We start from the raw sequence: 20,087 nt of genomic DNA on the forward strand, positions 1-20,087 counted from the left end.
ACATTTGGAAAAGAAACCCTTTCCCTGATTTCCAACAGTTTTCCCTGAAAAAAAAAAAAAAGCCTCAAATATATACTATGAGAACTTACTTTTTAAGTGAATTGGTGTCCATCTGATTGTTCCCAGGAGGCTCTTTGGGCAGGGTCCATCCATGTTGTAGAGAAGGAGTCAGGGCATTGAGTGACACCATTATTTTTTGAAGCCCAAGGTGCTGAAAAGAAAGCAAACAGCAACGCTTTGCATCTGAAGAACTGGGAGAGTCCTGGCTCTAACTTTGCTTCAGAAAGCTTGTGAAGATCTTGCTTTGCCTCATGCCAGCTCCCAAAACCAAAGCAATCTTTCCTGAGGTTAAAGGAGATTTCCTCCCTTGAGAACCAAGGGCCCAGCTAGACTCATGAGCTCATGCCCAGTCTCTTTATTGTACTCATTAATTTAGTCTTCTTACTCACTCAACATTCACCCAGCAAAGATCCCAGAGACTTGGCTAGTTCCTGTCCTTAAGAAATTCACAGTCTGGTTGAGGAGCTAAAGCCTATATATCCAGGGCTGAAAGGTAAGACTGAAAATGATGAGCAGGTCTACAGCTCTTTGAGCAGAAAGGAAGAGGTGAAGACATGGGGCACTGAGAGGTCTCTGCTTTCATTTATCTTTCTGAAGGACTGCTAAGAATTCCTCATGGACAGGACAACCTGGATTTGGGACCTGAATACAGAGTATTCCCTCTTCTTCCTCTCTTCTCCCTAAAAATAAGTGTGTATCAATATATTAGATCCCTTAATAGCAATTTTTTTTTTTAGATTCCTCATGTAAGATCACCAAGATCCCTTTTCAAAATCAATCCTGTCTTAGGAAAAGTGGCTTGACAAGAAAGGAGAGACAAAGAGAGGAGAAGATTGAGATGATTCCCCTTTCCTTGAGATAGATTGCTCTAGAAAGAAAGAGGGTGCTTCACCCATAATTATGTTAGCCTTGATCTGGATGGAGACTTGAAAGTGATGTATATCAGGGAAGTTAGGAATGCACTCTGCCGTAGTGCCACTGCTGTAACAAAACAACATGGACTGGTTGGCTTACACAACAAACATTTACTCCTCATGGTTCTAGGGGCTATAAAGGCCCAGATCAAGGTGCTAGCAGATCTGGTGTCTGGTGAGGGGTCTCTTTATGGTTTGCAGATGGCTGCTTTATGATTTATCCTCACATGGCAGAGAGAGCTCTGGTGGCTTCTGTCTTACAAGGGCACTAATCCCATCATGGGGGCTTTACCCTCATGACCTCATCTAAACCCAGTGATCTCTCTAGGGCCACACCTCCAAATTCCACTGCATTGAGAATTAGGGATTTAATATATGGATTTAGGGGAACACAACCATTCCATCCATAGCAGACCCTATGGTCAGGACTTATGAAAGACCTGAAACTCAACACCCCTACACCATTCTTTTTTTTTTTTTTTTTTTTTTTTAAATTTTTTTTTTCAACGTTTTTTATTTATTTTTGGGACAGAGAGAGACAGAGCATGAATGGGGGAGGGGCAGAGAGAGAGGGAGACACAGAATCGGAAACAGGCTCCAGGCTCTGAGCCATCAGCCCAGAGCCCGACGCGGGGCTCGAACTCACGGACCGCGAGATCGTGACCTGGCTGAAGTCGGACGCTTAACCGACTGCGCCACCCAGGCGCCCCCCCTACACCATTCTAACTATTGCTCTTAGCCATCATTTCTTTATATCCACAGAGCATATGCCTCCATCCTGAGTTCATGGACTTACAGAGTTTATGTTAAGAAATATGCTATAAACATGTACATGGATTACAGAGAACTCGAGAGAAGGCCATTTTCTTAAGAACAGCCAAGAGAGAAATGGGGCCAAATAGCATGACACAGATCTTGTATCAGTCAACTAACCTGTAAAGTTTTTCTTGTGAAACAAGAAGCCCTGGGTCATCCCCCAAAAACACTCCCATAATGCCCAATTAGGCCACCAGTGAATTATCTTTAATTTCTGTTAAGAATAATTCTTTGGCACTGCTCTATTCTCATGGTGAATTCTGATATGTCTTGAGGTGCATTGTCAAAAGAGTTTCTGAAGTTAAGACATATCACATCTATCACATTCATCATTCACCATGTGCCCATTTCCAAAATATTAAATATACAGTACATAATACATATATAATATATGTATTATCTTACCTTAAATTACATATATAATCTTAAAGTAGGTCCATTTTAAAGCTACAAGTTATATTCACTGGTAGTGATTTTTTTAAAGAAGTCCTCATTGTTTAACAGTGATGAGAAATACTGTTATTTTTTTTAACCTTTAAGAAATAGCAATTCCTTAATCTCCTAGTTCAGTTCACCAAACCGGACCACAAGAAGTTCACCAGTCATTCACCCAGTGTTTTTCTCTAAGGGTGCCTGGGTGAGACTAGGTTGGAAGGACTCCTGTAAGAGAAAGATGGATTGTTTAGGAAGCTGTGCTGTTACATCACAGGTCCACAGAGAGCTGTCCTCCAGCCCCGCCTCCCCTCCAAGCTGGTCACACCTTCTTGCAATCCACTGCAGCAGCAGGAGCACCAGATTCACCACTATCCCATTGCACCAGCTCCCTCTTCTGCAACATGAAGATGACACTTCCTAAGCTCCCTTCTGACCCTAAAATCCTATTATAAATGCACACACTCATTCAACACGAGACAAATATCTGTCTCCAGACTATGAACTTCTAAGAAACCCAGAGAAAAAATTTAGCTCCTCCATTTTTAACCCAACCTAATTGTTATGAATATAAGAATCCAGGGAGATCATCCTTAAATCAAAGGTAAGCATCTCCTAAATCAACTATACTTTTCTCTTTGAAAGAAAAGATGAAGCCAACTTCTCACCATCTTAATAAATATTCTCAAAACATATATCTTAAAGGTAAAAAGAATTTTCTTCCTTCTAGCCCTTCTTTATTATTTGTGTCAAGTGATTTAAGTGGAGTGGGGTAAAGACAAGAGCATCCACTCCTCATGAGATGAGAATCAGCCATATTGGATGCACAGAGACTATTGACCAATCAAAACCAAAGCAAGCAAAGAACTCCCCCAAGCCCTACTGCCTTATGGAGCTCCACTTACAGCAGACTACCACCTTACTAAGAACATGCTTTAGACACAGAAAACTATCTCATTCGTTTCATGTGGAAGGTATGATTCTCTCATAGAGGTGGATGAAGCTATACCCCGACATCTGCATATGTCTGCAGAGTGCTTTCACACAGTGTCTCATGTGATCTTCTCAACAACCCTGAGTAAAGTAGCATCACATCCAACATGCAAAAGAGGAAACTAAGGTTCTGAGAGGTTAAGCTGTCCAAGATCATAAAGAAGTGAGGATCTGACCTGGGAATCTGATGCTCTAGTCAGTGATGTCCAATCCCCATCCTCCTGGGAAGTAGGAGAACAACATGGCACTTCCCACCAATGTCCCTGGACTAAATGTGCCTGCTCTCCAAAACACCATTCCTGGAGATTTCTTTCAGCCAGAGGCAGCTCCATAATTAATAGTAAATAGTGCTAAACAGTCCCAGATACCAAAAGTGGGGGCATCACAGCCCAGTTACGGGGCATTTTCACTGGGCTTCACATTTGTCTGGGGACAGCAACAGGAACTTAGCATAGAGGAATCTTGGCATATTGCTTAAGCCTTTAAGGCACACTATGTATCACATCATTCCCTAACATCATTCTGTTGCTTCACTCATGTGAATACATCTGTGATCACATATCCTCAAATGCTATTTCAACCACCAACTGCCAGATCAGAAACACACCATCTAGAGAAAGCAGATCTATCTAGGCAGAGGTTTGGGGATTTATTTCAAGAAGAACATAGGTGTTTGTAGGGCCATTCAGGCAAACCAGCTTGCACATTTAAAAAAATCCTCCATTTGAGGGGAGACTCATGGTCAGTGATGCCTGTAGACCTCGGCTGACTTGGAGGGAAACAACCACTTAGTGGCACCCAGGGCAAAGAGCAGAGGGTTTGTTTGAGGGTTTGTTTGGGGCCTACCACCTCTGTACCCCAGAGAACCAGGCCTTGGGCTGTATTTTGAGTCAGAGCTGGGTGGGGAGCACAAGAATGTTTCCAGGGAAACTACTTTGCTCTGATAGGTGCAGAATGGGTACTGAACTCTGGGAAAGCTAGGTAGGTAATGAGATTGGGAAGCCTGGTAAGGTGCAGGATCTCATATGGCTAAAGGGATGAGAAAATATAAGTACCTCATGCAAAAACAACAGACACACACATCCATATTCTGCCTGATTCCACAACACCCTGGGGCAGAACAAACCATGGGACACCTGCTGTAGGAAGCCACATTCTATGGCTGTCCACCTCCACCCATGAGAGCATGAACCAGAACTGTGTGGAAGTAATGTCTGCCAGAATTTTCTTTCCTCCTTGAGAAATGTAGCGAAATTTGTAGAGGAAGCCTGAATGTCCTCCAATGGCCAGATTGTGAAACAAATTATTGAGTGCTTTCTAGGCACACAGCACCTCACATTGTATCTCAAAGGCAGGGAAACTTTCAATCATGGTAGAGGAATTTGTGTTTCTTCCCTTTCTCAGGCTGTGGGTGTGAGTAAAACGTTTGCTCTTCTGTTCAGGTCACTAGTGTGAGGCAGGTGGATCCAAGCACATGATCACATCCCACAGATGAAAGGGTGTCTGCACACCTTACATAGGACTGGCAGATTCCAGGCCCTAAACAATAAGCCACTGGCTGCCTAAAATAGTCCCCTTTTAATTTCAACAAACCCAGAAATAGTTTGCCATATACCATTTGTAGGACCTCAGAGGGACCAAGTAAGGGGCCAGTCAAATAGATCAAAGAGTAGTTCTCATGGGTATCTGCACCAGGATGAGGCTAAAGAGGGGCTGTATGAAGAATAGGCTTCTGGACCTATGGTTGTGCCCAAGGTTGCCAAACATCTGCCTCTTTCTCTTGGACATGGAGAGAAGTGCTCCTTGAAGTTTTCCAGTGTGTCTTGCCTCTCCTAACCCATCCTGGACTGGTTGGCTCTACAAACCTCAGAAGAGGACAATTCCTCAGTCACCCTTGCTTCTTCTCATGTTCCATGACATGAACATGAAGACTGTCACCTGATCACTTCATTTAGCCACATTTTCTCTTTCAGTCATATGCCCACTCCCAAAGACAAGGCTCTGGGAAAATGGTGGCTCTTTTTCTTCCGTGTAATTTGGGGGCTCTTGACTCTTTCCTCTTCTTCCTTTCCAGAACACAAGGCTCTGAGTGTCACAATGGTCTTGATGAGGGATACTCTCTTGCCAGATGAAGGTTCCTCTGTCCCTTTCCAAGCCTCTGAGCCCCCCCAGCCCCTGTAACTGGTTTTTCTTTCCTGGGGGGTGATTCTTGATGGCACAATGAGGCGTGACTGTATTGTGGTTTCCTTTGATCCCACGAGGTGGTGAAACTCCCTTTCCCAACTGCCTGGGACAAGGAGGCAGAAGCACAAAGCAGCATTGCCCACTGAGGCTCATGCTAAAACAATTCTTTTTATTTTTAACTACAGTGGGAAAGCTCAGTGACGTGGGAAACTCCCTTCAGATGCTCCATCCTTCAGCCCCAGATTTCCAGTACTTTTTCTGTTGGAATTTTAATATCATCTGTTTATTATTTTTATTTTTATTTTTAATGGAGGAAGAACCTCATGCTAATGAGTTGTGCAAATGACACCATTCCTTTGTTACTATTTGAAGGGGTAAAGACCGTAGTGAACTGTGTTTTTGTTAAGATATCCATTTCTTGTGCCGGGTTGATTTCAGACTGGTGCATTCCCACTTATCAGGGACCTCTGATTCTAGCAGAACAAAATCAGCTACTTACTCTAGTTACTGTAAGCAGACACATAACTTTTACTGTAATTTGAAAAACCTTGCACTGTAATGGTTAAAAAAAAAGCAAATCTTATTGAAACTGATTTTGTATTTTTGATTACATCTGAATTTTCACATTTTTGTATCTAACCGTGACCACGGTAGTGCTTCCATAGCTTGTGTTCAAGGTCTTGTTTCTTTCCAGGTTGAATTCTTAGGATCGTGTTGACACCAAATGTTTAAGGGGCAGGACTGGGGCCTTGCTAGGAGAACCTGTCATGGGGGTGTGTCCTTCCTCCGCCAGATCACTGGCTGGCAACGGGAACCTTGCCTAGACTGGAGCAAGTTGATGTCGCATCTCATTGCGTGAATTTCCACAGACAGCTCATATCTCCAACTTATTTCAGGCCAACGGTTTTGGCCAAACCCTTGCCAAGGACTCTCAAAATTGAGCTGCCCCCACCCCTGCACTACCCAGCTTCCTGGGTAAGGGAGGACATTTTTGAAAACAAAACTTGTGAAATTAATTTGTGATTATGATTTTTTCTTCTTGCTGGAAACGTGCTGGGAACCAGACAGCATGATGTTATCGCTCTTTCTGCTTTTCCAAACCAATACACCTGTTGTGCTCTTTTGTTTCTTAGTGAAGAAAATTCTAGACACAGACCTAACTATGAACTCTTTTCCTCCTGTATTTCTGATTAGCAATTCTCCCTCTGTATTCCTGACTTGTTGAAGTGTTTTCCTTCTTAGCATTGCTTCTCATATTTTACTTTATTTCTTTACTGAACAACAACAACAAACCCACAAAGGAACAAATAATCTCTCTTTTTCTCTCTTTCTCTCTCTGATGTGTAATGTTGTGTTGTCCAGATTCTGTATAAAAATATGTATATGATGTATCTGATATTTGGCAGCCACTGGCTGTAACTTTAACCAATATAATTAACAAAAATGCATAATGTTGGTGTTTGATTTTTTTTACAAAAAAAAAAAAACAACCTAGTTAAGATGTTTGTGTATTTTTGCATGGTTAAAATGTACTTAGTGCATTGAGAAACGTTGTGGAGGTACTCAGTGAAAAGGCCGGTTTACTTTTTAATTCTAATGGTGATTGGTTGTTGACCAGACTATTCCCTATGATGTCCGTCTTTAATTTAGCATAATTCTATTTATAACTTGTTTTATTACTCAAGATTCAACATATTATATCTATCTATCTCTATTGTATTTACTGTTCCTTAAAACCAGGTTGTGGAAGTTCACTTCGTCTGGCACAGATGTCTACATTGCTGATTTCCGTTGAGTTGTGTTCCATTTAATTTGCTGTACAGTCCAGATCTGAAGCACCCCTTGGCCCCTAGACAAAGCCTGTCATTTCTCCTTCCAGAAGTCTATTTCTTTGAGCAGTACTGTGGTTTTCCCTCATCATGGATCTTTGTTACCCCTCCCTCCCCCAAACCTAGTTATATAAAGGAGGAGAGGAGGATAGGAAGTTAAGTAGGAATCTGAGAATTATTTATATTTTATACATAATAGTACATATATTATAGATAGACAGGCAGACAGACTTTAACTGTGAATTAAGTAGAAAGACAGTGGAAGATGTTGAAGGATTCAGAGATGGAGGTCCTGGGATTTCCTCCCAGGTATGTCACTAGATCAATATGAGAGATGCAAGAACCCTCTGTCCTTCCTTGTGCCTCAGTTTCACCATATGTAAGATGAGGAAGTGCAGAATTTTCAGGGAGGAGAGGCAGCTACACTTTCTTGAGTCTTCAATGCATTTAGAGCAAGAGTAGTCTTTAATAGTCCAAGAGATTTAATTGCTGTGTATTTGGAGACCATGCTTGCAACATCCCCTCTCCTCCTCAGGACATCTGGGCCTGGTTAGGGGGAAAGACAGATCTTTAAAGTCATGAGCTATTCTGGGTTGAGGTTACCTTGGCATCCAAAGTCTTCTCTTCGGCTAGGTGTCTCCTTCCTGCACATCTTGGAAGGAGATGGGATTCGTAGGAAGTATCCGTGGCAAATGAAATTGAGCTTCTGTTTCCTAGAGTCTTACCTTTTCTCTAATGCAATCAGAATCTGTGTGCTTGTTTTATCCAGGGCACACAAGGAGTTTGCCATCCTCTGTTTTCCTACCAAATACTTTGATAGACAACCCACGCCCATTACTCGGAACCAGCACACATAGTTGTATTAGAAGCACCTGTATTTCCAGTATTTGTGGTTTTGCAGACACTGGTCTTTTGGCAGACAAATGCAATCTGTCTCCAACTGGGCCTTCCCTTCCTCCTCAAATCTGGAGACTTAGCCAGTACTTTGAGGTCTTCGGGTTTCTTGGCTCTGCAGTGAAATGTCAATCCTGATAGCCAACCAGGTAGAGACAAGTACTGCCTTTCTCACTCTTCAGAGGGAAGACCTCAGAGCCTCAAACACTTCATAAGCATTTTGTCATAGGCACTTAACCTTCTGCAATGTCTGTGACCATGAGTATTGATCTCATTACTGACCATGGTAGTGGACAACTTCAAAATATATTGAAATTTTCATTAGGCTTGAATAGCACTTGCTACTTTTCTTCAGAGTCAAGGTTGATTGCAAAGGGGCAGGATTCCATGGAGATGTGGATGGTACTGCTCTTTTCCTCCCTGGCTCTTCCAAGGCCAGAATTTACTAGATGAAGCAGCATGAACATGCTGACCTTGTGCAGGGGGATGAGCTTCTCTCTCCCAATTACCTCCCCGCCCCCCCCCGCCCCCCACACACAGTGACATTAGCCAGGAGTCCCAAGGAACCTGTTAGAAAATTTACTCACCAAACCTAGGAACAAGATTTGTTCTCTTTGATACAATGCTAATAGAGACCTTCTTGATCCTAGAATTCAGCCCCTACCTCATATCTATTCTAGGCCAATAATCAGTTCTCTAGATCCACAGATTATAAATGTCAGAGAGGTCAAATCTCCTCCCTGTACAGATGAGGAGTCTGAAGACCAGAGATGAAATAATTTTCCCAAAGAAATGCAGCTAGAAATTTGCAGACTCAGAATCAGATTCCACATCAAAATGCTCTTTCATCCTCTCCTGACTTATAACCAGTAGCTCAGAGTCCCTCTTTTAATTTGTGAAGTTCAGATATGTCCCATGCTGTCATGCTTTATATAAGTCTCTGGAAGAGAGAAGAGTTTATTTTTTCATGACTGCAGGCAATGTGAACATACACATGTACACACTCCCTCTCCAAGTCTACCTTTCTGTAAGCCAAGTTAAGATAATTAGGATTTTGAACAAGAAATGAGCTGATACCTATATTTTTGAGGGGCAAGGAAGAACAATGAGAATAAGAAACAGCAGAATCTAACTCTATAATCTATAAACTGCCCTAAGTCTCTTGCTAGAACAGATTTTTCTAAATAATCAGAGTGGTCTGTCCATCCACCCTGCCACCCCATCTCTTCATTTAGCCATTCTTTTTGGATCTCTTCCATTCCCAGGGCATCTGATGTCTCCAGAAAAAACTTTCCACAGTTTGGCTATCTGTTTCAGGAAGCCCACAACTTTTTAATCCAAGCAAGTCTTCATAATTTGTTTTTAATATGTACACCTCTCTCTGCTAACTTTCTATTTTATTTTTATTTTATTTTTTTAAGTAGACTCTACACCCAACATGAGGCTTGAACTCAGGCCCCCATGATCAAGTGTTGCATGCTCCACCAACTAAGCTAGTCAGGTGCCCGTCTCTGCTAACAACTTGAATCTCAACCAACCTACCAGAACCCAAAGGGTGTTTTCCTCGTGCAAAATGGTGGGCCCAGGACTTCCTTGTGTGTCATTCTTTCAGAGGCTTTCTGACCTCACCTTTCCCCTACAGAATCTTAGAAGCACCTGGCTTCTCTGGTCTGTTTTCCTTTGGGAGGACTCTTTGAGGTTTGTCCTCAGAAGCTTATAAAAATATATCTAGAATGTTTATATTTTAATTATCAAAATAAAATTTATAGTTTTATACTGAACCCTGATTCCCTATAAGTGTCATCACTGAGAAGGGCCCAGTGGGTCCTCCCTTTCCCAAAGCAGCTAGTTCTTAAAAGTCTTGTTCTTATTCAATTGAGAAATGTCTTTCATTCCAATTAGATTATAGTGATATTTCTCTAAAGAGATTCAGTACCTTTAGTTGAAGATTTTTATAGAAATTTATTCCCTTAAATGGCTGCTATTCTTGCCCGTCACACCCTACCCTTGTCATAAATGTGATGCTCCCCTCCTTCCACCAGGCCTTCAATCAGGTTCTAGAAAAAACTGAATGCTGCCAGGGGCCCAGGAACAACAAGTTTCCTTCTTGGTGGTGGTTCCCCTAAGAAGAAGTGGCTACAGTGACTGGTTTGTCCCTGGGGGTAGGGGTCTCCCTTTGAAGTGTTGGAGCTGAAGAGAGACTTCAAAGAAAGTGTCCCCCTGGGGCTTTATGAGAGAAGGGTAATTCTTAAGCTAATTGACAGGAATTTTGAAAACAACCACCTGCTTTTCAAGGCGAGAGCAGAGATCAAGAATATGACATTTATTTAAGAGTGCAATGCTAACCAAAATATCCTAATCCCTGCAGAAAGAGTGCTGGGTTCTAGTACTGGCTCTGCATGAACTCCTCATGTGACTTTGGGCACTAAACCACTGGGTTCTGTCTGTAAAATGAAGGAGTAAGATAGATAATCTCCAAGGGGCCTTGTTTTGTATTGTGAATAATTTCAGCCCATGTATTTGAACACATAATAAAGTCAAACTGCACAGCCAAGTCCTGCAGACCTACCAATCGACATCAGTAATGATCAACTCATGGCCAATCTTGTTTCATCTGTACACCCACAGCTTAATGATCACATTTGCTTTATTACAGATTTGTCATAATCCTTGGATTCCAGGACCAAAACAAGACAGCTCTACCAGAGAGAGAGGTCAGGCAGAGCACTGGTCCCCAGATGGCTGGATACTGCAACTGGCATTTCTCTTTCTGAACATCTTGTCCCCACAAATGCCCCCATTGGAGGTGGTCCTGAGTAATTAGAGCACAACCATTGTGTCCAGGGCATTGTATCCTTAGGCCCCAGGCATTTCATGCAGAGCTCTTGTATCAGACTGCAATCTAATTTTACAGGATGAGGGATCTGTCTTGCTCACAGAGAGCACATGTGGTTCATTTGCTGGAGTAAGTAGTTATACCTTTTAGCAATTGCCTGAGAGCCAGTTCTTCCATTCCAGGGTCTCAGTGGTCGGATCACCCAGCATCTTGCCAGAAGCTGCTCAGAATGGCAGGCAACTCTCAAGGTTTATCCTTCCCATAGCATTTCAAGGTCCATCTCCTTTACTCCAGAACAAGAAGAAAAGAAAAGATTCTTCCATCTGTTCTGTTCCGTCTTCTGTACATTTCTCTGTGAGCGGATTCAAGTCAAAGGAGTTTCTATTACTCCCCTAAGAATCCACCTATGGGCTCACAAAACTTCCAAGGATCTCACACTTCCATGGACTTTGTAGCTGTCATTCGATCTGATGCAAGGGAAATATTCCTGAAGCTTGAAAGGCTAGTCCTGTTCTCCAGGTGAGCATAGGTCTCACTGAAGCATGTGAGCATCAGGCCTGCCTTTCTAGGACAGATGGTGTTCAAGGCCATTGAAATGGACCAGATGGTCTATAGCAAAGGACTTATTCTAACTGCACAAACTTTGGTGCTTCCACTTTTCACTCAATAGCTGGGTGAGCATAGCCTGCCCTCCTGAAAGAACTTCAACAAAGAGAGTCTGAAGAATAAAATGCCCCAAGTCAGGGATAAGCCTTCTTTTCCATGGAGCCTTCCAAAGGGCACGCCCTCTGCTACTGCGTACTGTAAATTCAGAGCTTCAGGAGCCGAGGCCTCCTGTGCTTGGGGGGAAAGGTAGCTGAGGAGAAAGGGACTCCTTCTCACCTTTTTTTACCTTCAATCTGGCTGAATTTAGCTGCCCTTAACTTCTAGTTTGCTAAAGTCCTTATTGCCTTAACAACCACCTAATAAGCAGTCAGAACCAGAAGAGAAAGCCCCTTTGTTGCCATTCATTGTTAACCCCTACATCTGTCCCTGTCTCCCCAGTGCTGCTGTGCCTGAAATGAGTCCCAACCCTATCTCCAAAGCACTGGGTTAGCCTCTGCTGAGGCAGAGACAAACCCAGGCCAAGGACAAACCCAGGACTGCTCAGACGGGGAGAGATCCCCACACCACATTTTCACTGCTGACAACCATTTCTGTCCTTCAGACTTGCTTTGCTTCAGATCTGGACTCCTCACGCTCCCTCTCCTCCATCTCTTGTTCCAGAGACCCTCCACACCCCATCATTCTCAGTGCCGTTCCTGAAGACCATCTAGACTTTTTGTTCTCCTGAACATTCTACTCACCTTCAGCTGCAGCGTATTTCTTCAGCCTCTCCACCAAGCTCTTTAAAACGAAAGGCAGTTGCTGTCTTCCCATGGACAATAATGAATGTATCTACTGTAAGTGCAGACCATGTAGAGAAGTGGCTGGGTTTATCAAAAAGAGGGTTTTTGTAAAGCCTGTTTATTTTTTTAAGTCAGTTTTGAGCATTTCTATTTTACCACCCTTCACATGGTTTTGGGGAACCCAAATTGTATCAAGGTCTCATGCCAAAACAAGCCAAAAGTTGTTTTCTTTACCTTTTTCCTCCATGCACCATGATTTAAATGATTGTTTCAGTGTCATTTTAAATGTTTTCTTGTGACATGTACTGACGATAAAAGTCATCTTGACAAAAAAAAAAAGATTTATACATGAATCAGAAAGTATTTATTTCAATTTTGTACCTTTCCATTTTAATACATTATAATGTATTGACTCAACTGAGATAATATAAACAGTTCATTTTAATAACATGTGTGTGTGTGGCTTTTCATTTATTCATGGTCAGGGAGGGACAAATAATCATGGAGTGAAAAATTCTAGGGATTTATTGGCATCAGTGTGAGCAGAGCGCTGCCTCTGAGCCAACCAAAGGCTTCTTGGCAGCAGCTGGAGACCCCTGGGAGTGGCAGAGATTTTACAAGGGAAACAAGGAGGTAAGTGGGCAGGCTCTCCAGGCATCAACTGCCTGCTGATATACTGACACACCTCTGCACATAGGGAGCACCATAGAGACGCCTCTACTTACCCATGGAGCCTGAATGCAGGCTGGCAATCAAAGGTTGGCATAGGGGCCAGATATGGGAAAACCCAAAGCAGATAAAATGAGAAGAAGCTAGGGAGAAAATTCAGTGTGAAAAGTGCTGGAGGGTGAAGGGTAGGAAGAAACAGAAGACTTCTGTGTTATATTTTCTGGATACAACCCCCACCCCCACCCCCCAGAACCTTATGCTAGAAATGCTGCAAATGAATCCCTGGGGAAGTTGCCTTCAAAAAGCCCACTGACAATCAACCAAATGGTTTCTATTGCTTCCTTAGTATAATTCCTTACGGCTATAGTAGTATAAACACAAAATTGAACACAACTGTACTCATTCCTGGCTCTTTACTGGAAGATAGGTGAGAAGGTGGGCAGGGGTAGTGACAAGTGGAAGCAGGTTTCCGGAAGCAGGCAACCAGAGAAAGAGGGAGGAGGTGTCAAATGTAATTGCATCCAAACATCCAAAGGGCTTTATTAAAAATTTTTACCAAGTATATTTGGCAAAGGGGGTGGTAATTTCATGAGCCTCATGACATTAATCTCTAGTCTTCTCTATATGTTTGAACATGTTCCATTTTTATTTAAAAGATGTCATCTGGGAGGAGAGAGAGAAATGCTACTTGAAAGGAATCTATCAGCCCTTTCTTCCTAGTAAAAGTTTGGCTCCACATGAGACTCCTCTGAGGAGAGAAAGAGACTGAGAGACAGAGATTTTATGTCTAGGACTCTGAGAGGTCTGTCTTGGGTATGTCTAGGACTCTGGGAGGAAAGATGGATGTTCTCAACAATCAGTCATTTGATCTTCTGCATCCCCATTCCCTCCCTTTTCCTGCTCCCAACTTTTAAGCCTACAACTTTCTACAACTGCCCTTCTTGGGCACCTCCCTCTCTGGCCCAGGTTCCTTGAGTGCAAGCTTATCTCAGCCAGCAAGAACACATCAGAAGACAACTCTGGCTAGTGAGCCAAGGGACCTCCCTTTGATTCCTTCATCACCCCCACACCATCTTCAGCCTATTCTTCTGGGAACATTTGTATGTTCCATACAGGAGATTCATTAATGGATTATTTTAAGTCCTAAACCAATACTTTAGAAATGATCAGTTGCCAATTACATAAAATAAGCAGCTCTTCAGCCCTACAAAGGCTTAGCTACCAGGAAAGACATAGAAATTCCCCTCCCATCCACTTCTTTCTAAATCTCTTTTCCAAAACTCCCATTAAACTTATGGTAATCTTTAGCTTGCAGGGGATTTAGCTGTTTAAAGAGAGCTTGGGTTCTAAGGGAAGGATGTGGGAGGCACTTATTATCTTAAACTGAAATCCTTTCTAAATTGAGTTGATCTGCTTTGGCAAACCATTTCATCACAGGCAACATAGAAGACCCTTTTCAGATATATGGGAAAATTGCTCTTCGGGAATAGTAGTCCAAAATTTCAGATTCTTCCCCTGTGCCAATGTATATTTGCATTTGGGGATTTGTGATTCTGGACCCTCTTTTCTCCTTAACTTGTAAAGAGAAGTCTGGGTTACTTGGTCCCTGGTAGTTGGCGCTGGGTGATAGGCTATTGTAAACAATCCCCATAGCTAACTGCTGTCAAGTTCACATTTGCTGGTCATACACAGACACATACACACCCATGTTCATGATACCCCAATTCCAGGAGGTCCCAAAGCACCACCCATCAGCCCTTGGACCCAGGCATCCAGTCAAGGGCTACAGAGACCTGTTTGGATGCACTAAAGCCAAGAGAGGCAGACGTTGAGCCATCCTTCCTCTGTGCCCTGCACTGCCCTTCATCTTTCAACCTAGTTTTCTTCCTTCTGGCCCCTTCTTTTGCTTACTCTCTCTCAGACCTTACCTGATTTCCTCTGCTCCCAGATTTTAGCCCGTTGATTTGACTTATGATCCCTTTCCACAATTTCAGTGTCACAAGAAGGAAGAGATCATCCCTGGGACTGGGAGTGAAATTCCTCATCCTCCCTGTGCCAGACTTGGGCAGAGTAGAAAAGAAGTCCTCATCTGAAAACTCTTTGGCAAAAGACCTCTGAGAGTAGAATTCCAGTTATTTCCTTGCCTTGAGATATTCTCCATCCTTAGGAGAGGTTTTTTGTTGGGTGCAGGGTAGGTTTGCAGGCATATTCATTCAAATAAACTCATGGTCCTCTCCTAATGAGGAGACCCACACATCAGCCCCTCACTTAATATATATTAAGCCTAGGAAGCACATATGCTGCCATAGCACCTTCAGGAAAAGAACCTCCCTTCCCATCTCCCACCCACATACACTGGGATGGCAGAAATGTGAAGCTTGCAATGGGCACAGGAGAAATGTATGCAGAGGAAGGAGGTCCCTGGAATCTTCAGTAAACATCACCAGGCTACCTGGGACAGCCTCATCCTTCAAAGCTGCTTCTCAGTTCCCCTACATGCACCCCTCCTCAGATGCCGGAAAGGGAGCACTAATCTAACTCAGTGTTCAATTTTCAGACCAGACTGCAGCCTGTGCGGTTTCCGGCCAATGGGAGCTGGTCTGGTCTTCTGCACAAACAGAGGCAAAAGTTAAGGAGGCTCCTCCTTTTTTTTTTTTAAGTTTATTTATTTATTTTGAGAGAGAATGCAAGCTTGACCAGGGAAGGGGTAGAGAGAGGGGGAGAGAAAGAATCCCAAGCAGGCTCCACGTTGTTAGAGCAGAACCTGATGTGGAGCTTGAACTCATGAACTGTGAGATCATGACCTGAGCTGAAATCAAGAGACTTAACAGATTGAGACACCCAGGATCCCCTAGGAGGCTCCTTTTAAGGACACATGACATAACACTTAGGAAAAATATAGAACACAAAGTAATAGTTAACAATATTTACATTTCAATATGCACATTGAAAACCCCCAGCTCTATTTGAATTACACTCTGATCTTGTTATGTAACTCTCCCCACCTGTATCCTTCTGAAGAGGAAGGGCATTTGGGGAGGAATGTTAAAAGCTGCACTAGGAATAGGGAAAATCTGCTGTGTCTTGCCCTCTGCCTAGCAATAACACATAAACATTAACAGAGAGAAGGAAAGAAAACATGGAGGAAAAATTTCATTTTCTGTTTTTTGGGAGTAGCTATTCCCTTAATAGACTGTGAACCAAGAGCACAGAATCATAAAATGATGTTGGATGGCTTCAAGAAAACATATATTTGCCTCTGGAAAATCAGCTCTGCTCAGAGCCTAGACTCCCAAGTGGTGTTTTCTTCCACTTGATTCTCCTGCTTGGTGAGGGACATTCCCAGATTTGCTTTCCAAATGTCCTTACTGAATATCAGGTAGGAATAAAAGGGAAACAAATAACTATCGGGCAGTAAAACACAAATAGCTGAGCCCCTGTGTCTCTCACCACTGAGACCACAGGTGATCTGAGCTATTTCAGCTCTGGTCCTAGTAGATTGGCATGGCCTCCAGACACCATACTAGAATCTCTCATTTCTAAGTTCCTGGCCTGGTTCCATGCAGAGGACGTCTTCTTACAAGCCACCGCCTACAAGGTCCCTTATCAAAAGCTTGACAACTTTTTGAATAAGGCCAAGAGAGCTGAATCCCCCTGGGAAGTGTTCCTGGAGTTTCTCTGCCCCTTTTCTGTTTCCTTTGAGAGACACAATTCTTCTCTCTGGTGACTGATGCAGGGGATAATATCACCTTTTAGGTGAGACCCCAAATCCACAGAGGCAGCCCTATCCTTGTAATGCCAATAATTAATTATTAAAATATTGGATCTCAGCTGTGCTATCAGAATGCCTGGATTTAATTCTTGGCTCTTACTGTCCATATAAACTTATTAATATCTCTCTGCACCTCAGTTTTCTCATCTGTAAAGTGGGGACAATAACAACCCATCTCACAGGGATTTTGTGAACAATAAATGGGATAATACATGTAAAAAATATTGAACAATGCCTGCTCCTGACAAAGATTCTCTCCTTGACTAAATTGTAGCCAGGCTCCTCTGAGCCTTCTCATCTGCTGGGCTTCAACCTTGGTCTATAAAGATGTGAACAAAATGTTAACACAGTTTCTAACAGCTCAAGTTTACATCTCCTGGATGACCCTAGCCCACCTCTAAAAGTGCCTGCCTGAGAAAACTCAAGGCTGCCCAAAGAATTTACTGTGTGTTCCAGCCAACACCTGAAGATGGCCCTGTCTGCCAGCCTTTGTGGAAGGGGAGGAGCCTAACTTGGATACACTGCAGTTAGCAAACCCAGATGGGTTTCATATGGGCCAACCCCCTTCCTGATTTTTGTAATTTTTCACTTCCCTGACTCTATTGAGACCCCACTAATCCTCCTCCCTATCCCCTCATCTTCCCTTTAAAATGCAAGTGCAAGTCAAAGTTGAGTTCAGTTCATGTGGACTCTTTGCCTTATTGCCCTCATGCATATATTACTGACTAAAATCTGTCCTGACCAACTTCAAATACTGTCCAGCTTTGTTTATTGTTGACGCTACACACTGGCACTCAGTAAATGTTATCCACTGTTATTATCATTTAGCACTATATAATATTCTCCTTTCTGACTGACTGTTACAAGCTCTAGGCCACTTTTGACCTTTAGCTCAAGTTTACAGTATGTATTTCTATACACTAACCTCACCCTTGAATTATCTTATTTTGCTTACTTATATTTTCTCCCTTTGACTGGACTTCTTCATATTTTTAAAATTTCTGTGACCCATGTATTTTTGCATGCCACCTCAGGTTTTCCTGATGAAGGAAGCAATATATTCTAAAAATAAAGTTAAAATATTAAAAATTAAATATAGAAAGCAGGAAGATCAATTGCTCAAAGCTGGGTTTTTGTGGGTTTGAATATTTGCTTATGCTTTCTACAAATATATTATGGAGGTTGAGACCTAGAAAGAAAACTTAATATTTGTCACCTACCCATCTCACCATACAGTTAGAACCAACTAATAAAGATGAGAAGTCATGGGGCGCCTGGGTGGCTCAGTCCTTTAAGTGTATAACTCTGCATTTTGGCTCAGGTCATGATCTCACTGTTGTGAGATGGAGCCCCATGTCTGGCTCCTGGATGAGTGTGCAGACTGCTTGGGATTCTCTCTCTCCCTCTGCCTCTGCCCTTCTCCCCCCACCCCCTACTTGCACATGCTCTCTCTGTCTCTCAAAATAAATAAGTAAACATTAAAAAAAAAAAAAAGGATGAGAAGTCATGAGGTCTAAAAGCCAGAAACCATTTTCAGAGGCTATAGTTTCAGGAGCAATTTGTGTGTGTTTAGATTTGGTTCTGTCTGTGAAGTCACTAAGTCACACAGGGGAGTCACCACTTACCCTGTGCTTTACTTTTCCTACATAACAATGTGATTCAGAGATGGTCCCTTGCTGCTTTCCTTCTCCCTTGGAATTGACATTCTGCCTTTGCCAACTCCCTGGAGCTCACTGAGATAAAACTAAGCAAAAGCTGATGGATTTGGAGAAAGAAATCAAGAAAAAGGAAACCTACTTAGCTGCACAACTTGAGAGACATAAAGGATGCCACAGATACCAACCTCTAGTTTACTCTGAATAAAGAGAGTTAATACTCCTTGTCCAATGGAGCACCTACACAGCTAGTGTAGCTCACTTTTGTACCATGGAGATTTCTTCCCCAGTTTCCTTCCCTACCACTCAGTCCTCTTTTCTGCATTATTTGAATGTAAAAATATGCTGAGTTCAGCACTAGTTCAGCTGATACCCCAGCATCCCTCCCTTCCCACCCAATAGACTCCCTCCTTAGCCTTTATTCTTAAAAAAAAAAAAAAAAAAAAAAAAAAAAAGCTGCAGACAATGCTTGTAACTATGCCAAAGGCAGTTCTTGTCCAAATGGAAAACTCCCACCTGCCCTCTTGTTTTGAACTCAATATTCACCCACATTTTGTTATATAGACAAGGGGTAAAACCATATAGGATCCCTGGGCCAAGGAGAAGAAAAGTTTAAGATGAAAAAGACTTGGGTTTTAGCTAAGGCATTCTGGGTGATGACTGGGTTAAACACAGTCATTATCACAACTATTATATCAGCTACTAGTACTTATTTACCATTTATAACTCACTTTCAAGCATACTGCCCCATTTGGCTAGGTATTCCTGTCTTCCATTTCATAGATATGGAAACTAAGCCACAGAGATGTCAGTTGACCTCCTGCCCTGTAAGTGGCAGAACCACACCTGATTTTGGGGACTATCAGCCCCCCAAACCTGTGTTCTTCCCACCACACCACTGTCACTGTACCACTTTATGTACACATTCAACCTTAACAGTCCTCCCCACCAAAGCAAAAAAGAATGCATTGACTGCAACAGGGGACTGAATAGAACTCTTTTGGGTCTAGTTAACTATGGATTTGCCAGTATTAGGAACAGAAAACCAGGAAAAAGAGCTCCTGGGACAGAAAAAGCATTGAAGGCATACTAATAGCAAGGCAAACAACTGCAGAGAACATGAAAGAAGCCACAAGTCCAGGAAGGAAGTCCTCTTGGTTGACATCTAAAAGGAGGGGTGGCTGAAATCATGAGAAAGAAGGAGCCCCAGAAGGGAGCGAGATGGGGAGAGGAGGAGAGATCAAACAAACGGCTTAGGCATAGCTAATGTTACACATCTGGAGGAAGATGGTAGCAAAGAGGGAGAAGATAAAATGTGGGGAAAACAGAATAAGACAAAGAAAGTACTTAGCATGTGTCAGGCAGTGAGAGCTGGGGAAGGCCCTTGGGCTTCCCCATGTTGAGTGTGACTTTGAAGAATCATTAGCTCCATGAAAAAGGAAGTGGTCCTAGCAAGATCCTATTAGCATGGAATCAGGTTCTTCTCCTAACTGAGCTTCATTATTACCTGGGAATGTAGTGTTCACCCCAATGCACCATGTTTGGTAAATTAGATTGGAGCCCATGCCTCTAAGTGAGGCTTCTTCTCTGCCTTAAGTCTAACTCCTACCCCAGCTGGCTGAAGATCTACAAGGCTACATGGGCA

General features: G+C 42.7%; 1 long non-coding RNA gene across 1 annotated transcript in view; it reads right to left on the bottom strand.

Annotated features, from left to right (window-relative positions):
* LOC144616121 (uncharacterized) overlaps window positions 1–20,087 on the bottom strand; it is a 48,335-nt gene that overhangs the window by 12,260 nt on the left and 15,988 nt on the right. Inside the window, exon 3 of the long non-coding RNA XR_013555081.2 lies at window positions 90–211. This is a non-coding gene — a long non-coding RNA (uncharacterized LOC144616121). The remainder of the gene's footprint in view (window positions 1–89; window positions 212–20,087) is intronic.

Source organism: Panthera onca, chromosome B1 (genome assembly GCF_046562875.1).
Source record: "Panthera onca isolate mPanOnc1 chromosome B1, mPanOnc1 haplotype 2, whole genome shotgun sequence".
In the NCBI taxonomy this organism is placed as follows: Eukaryota; Metazoa; Chordata; class Mammalia; order Carnivora; family Felidae; genus Panthera; species Panthera onca.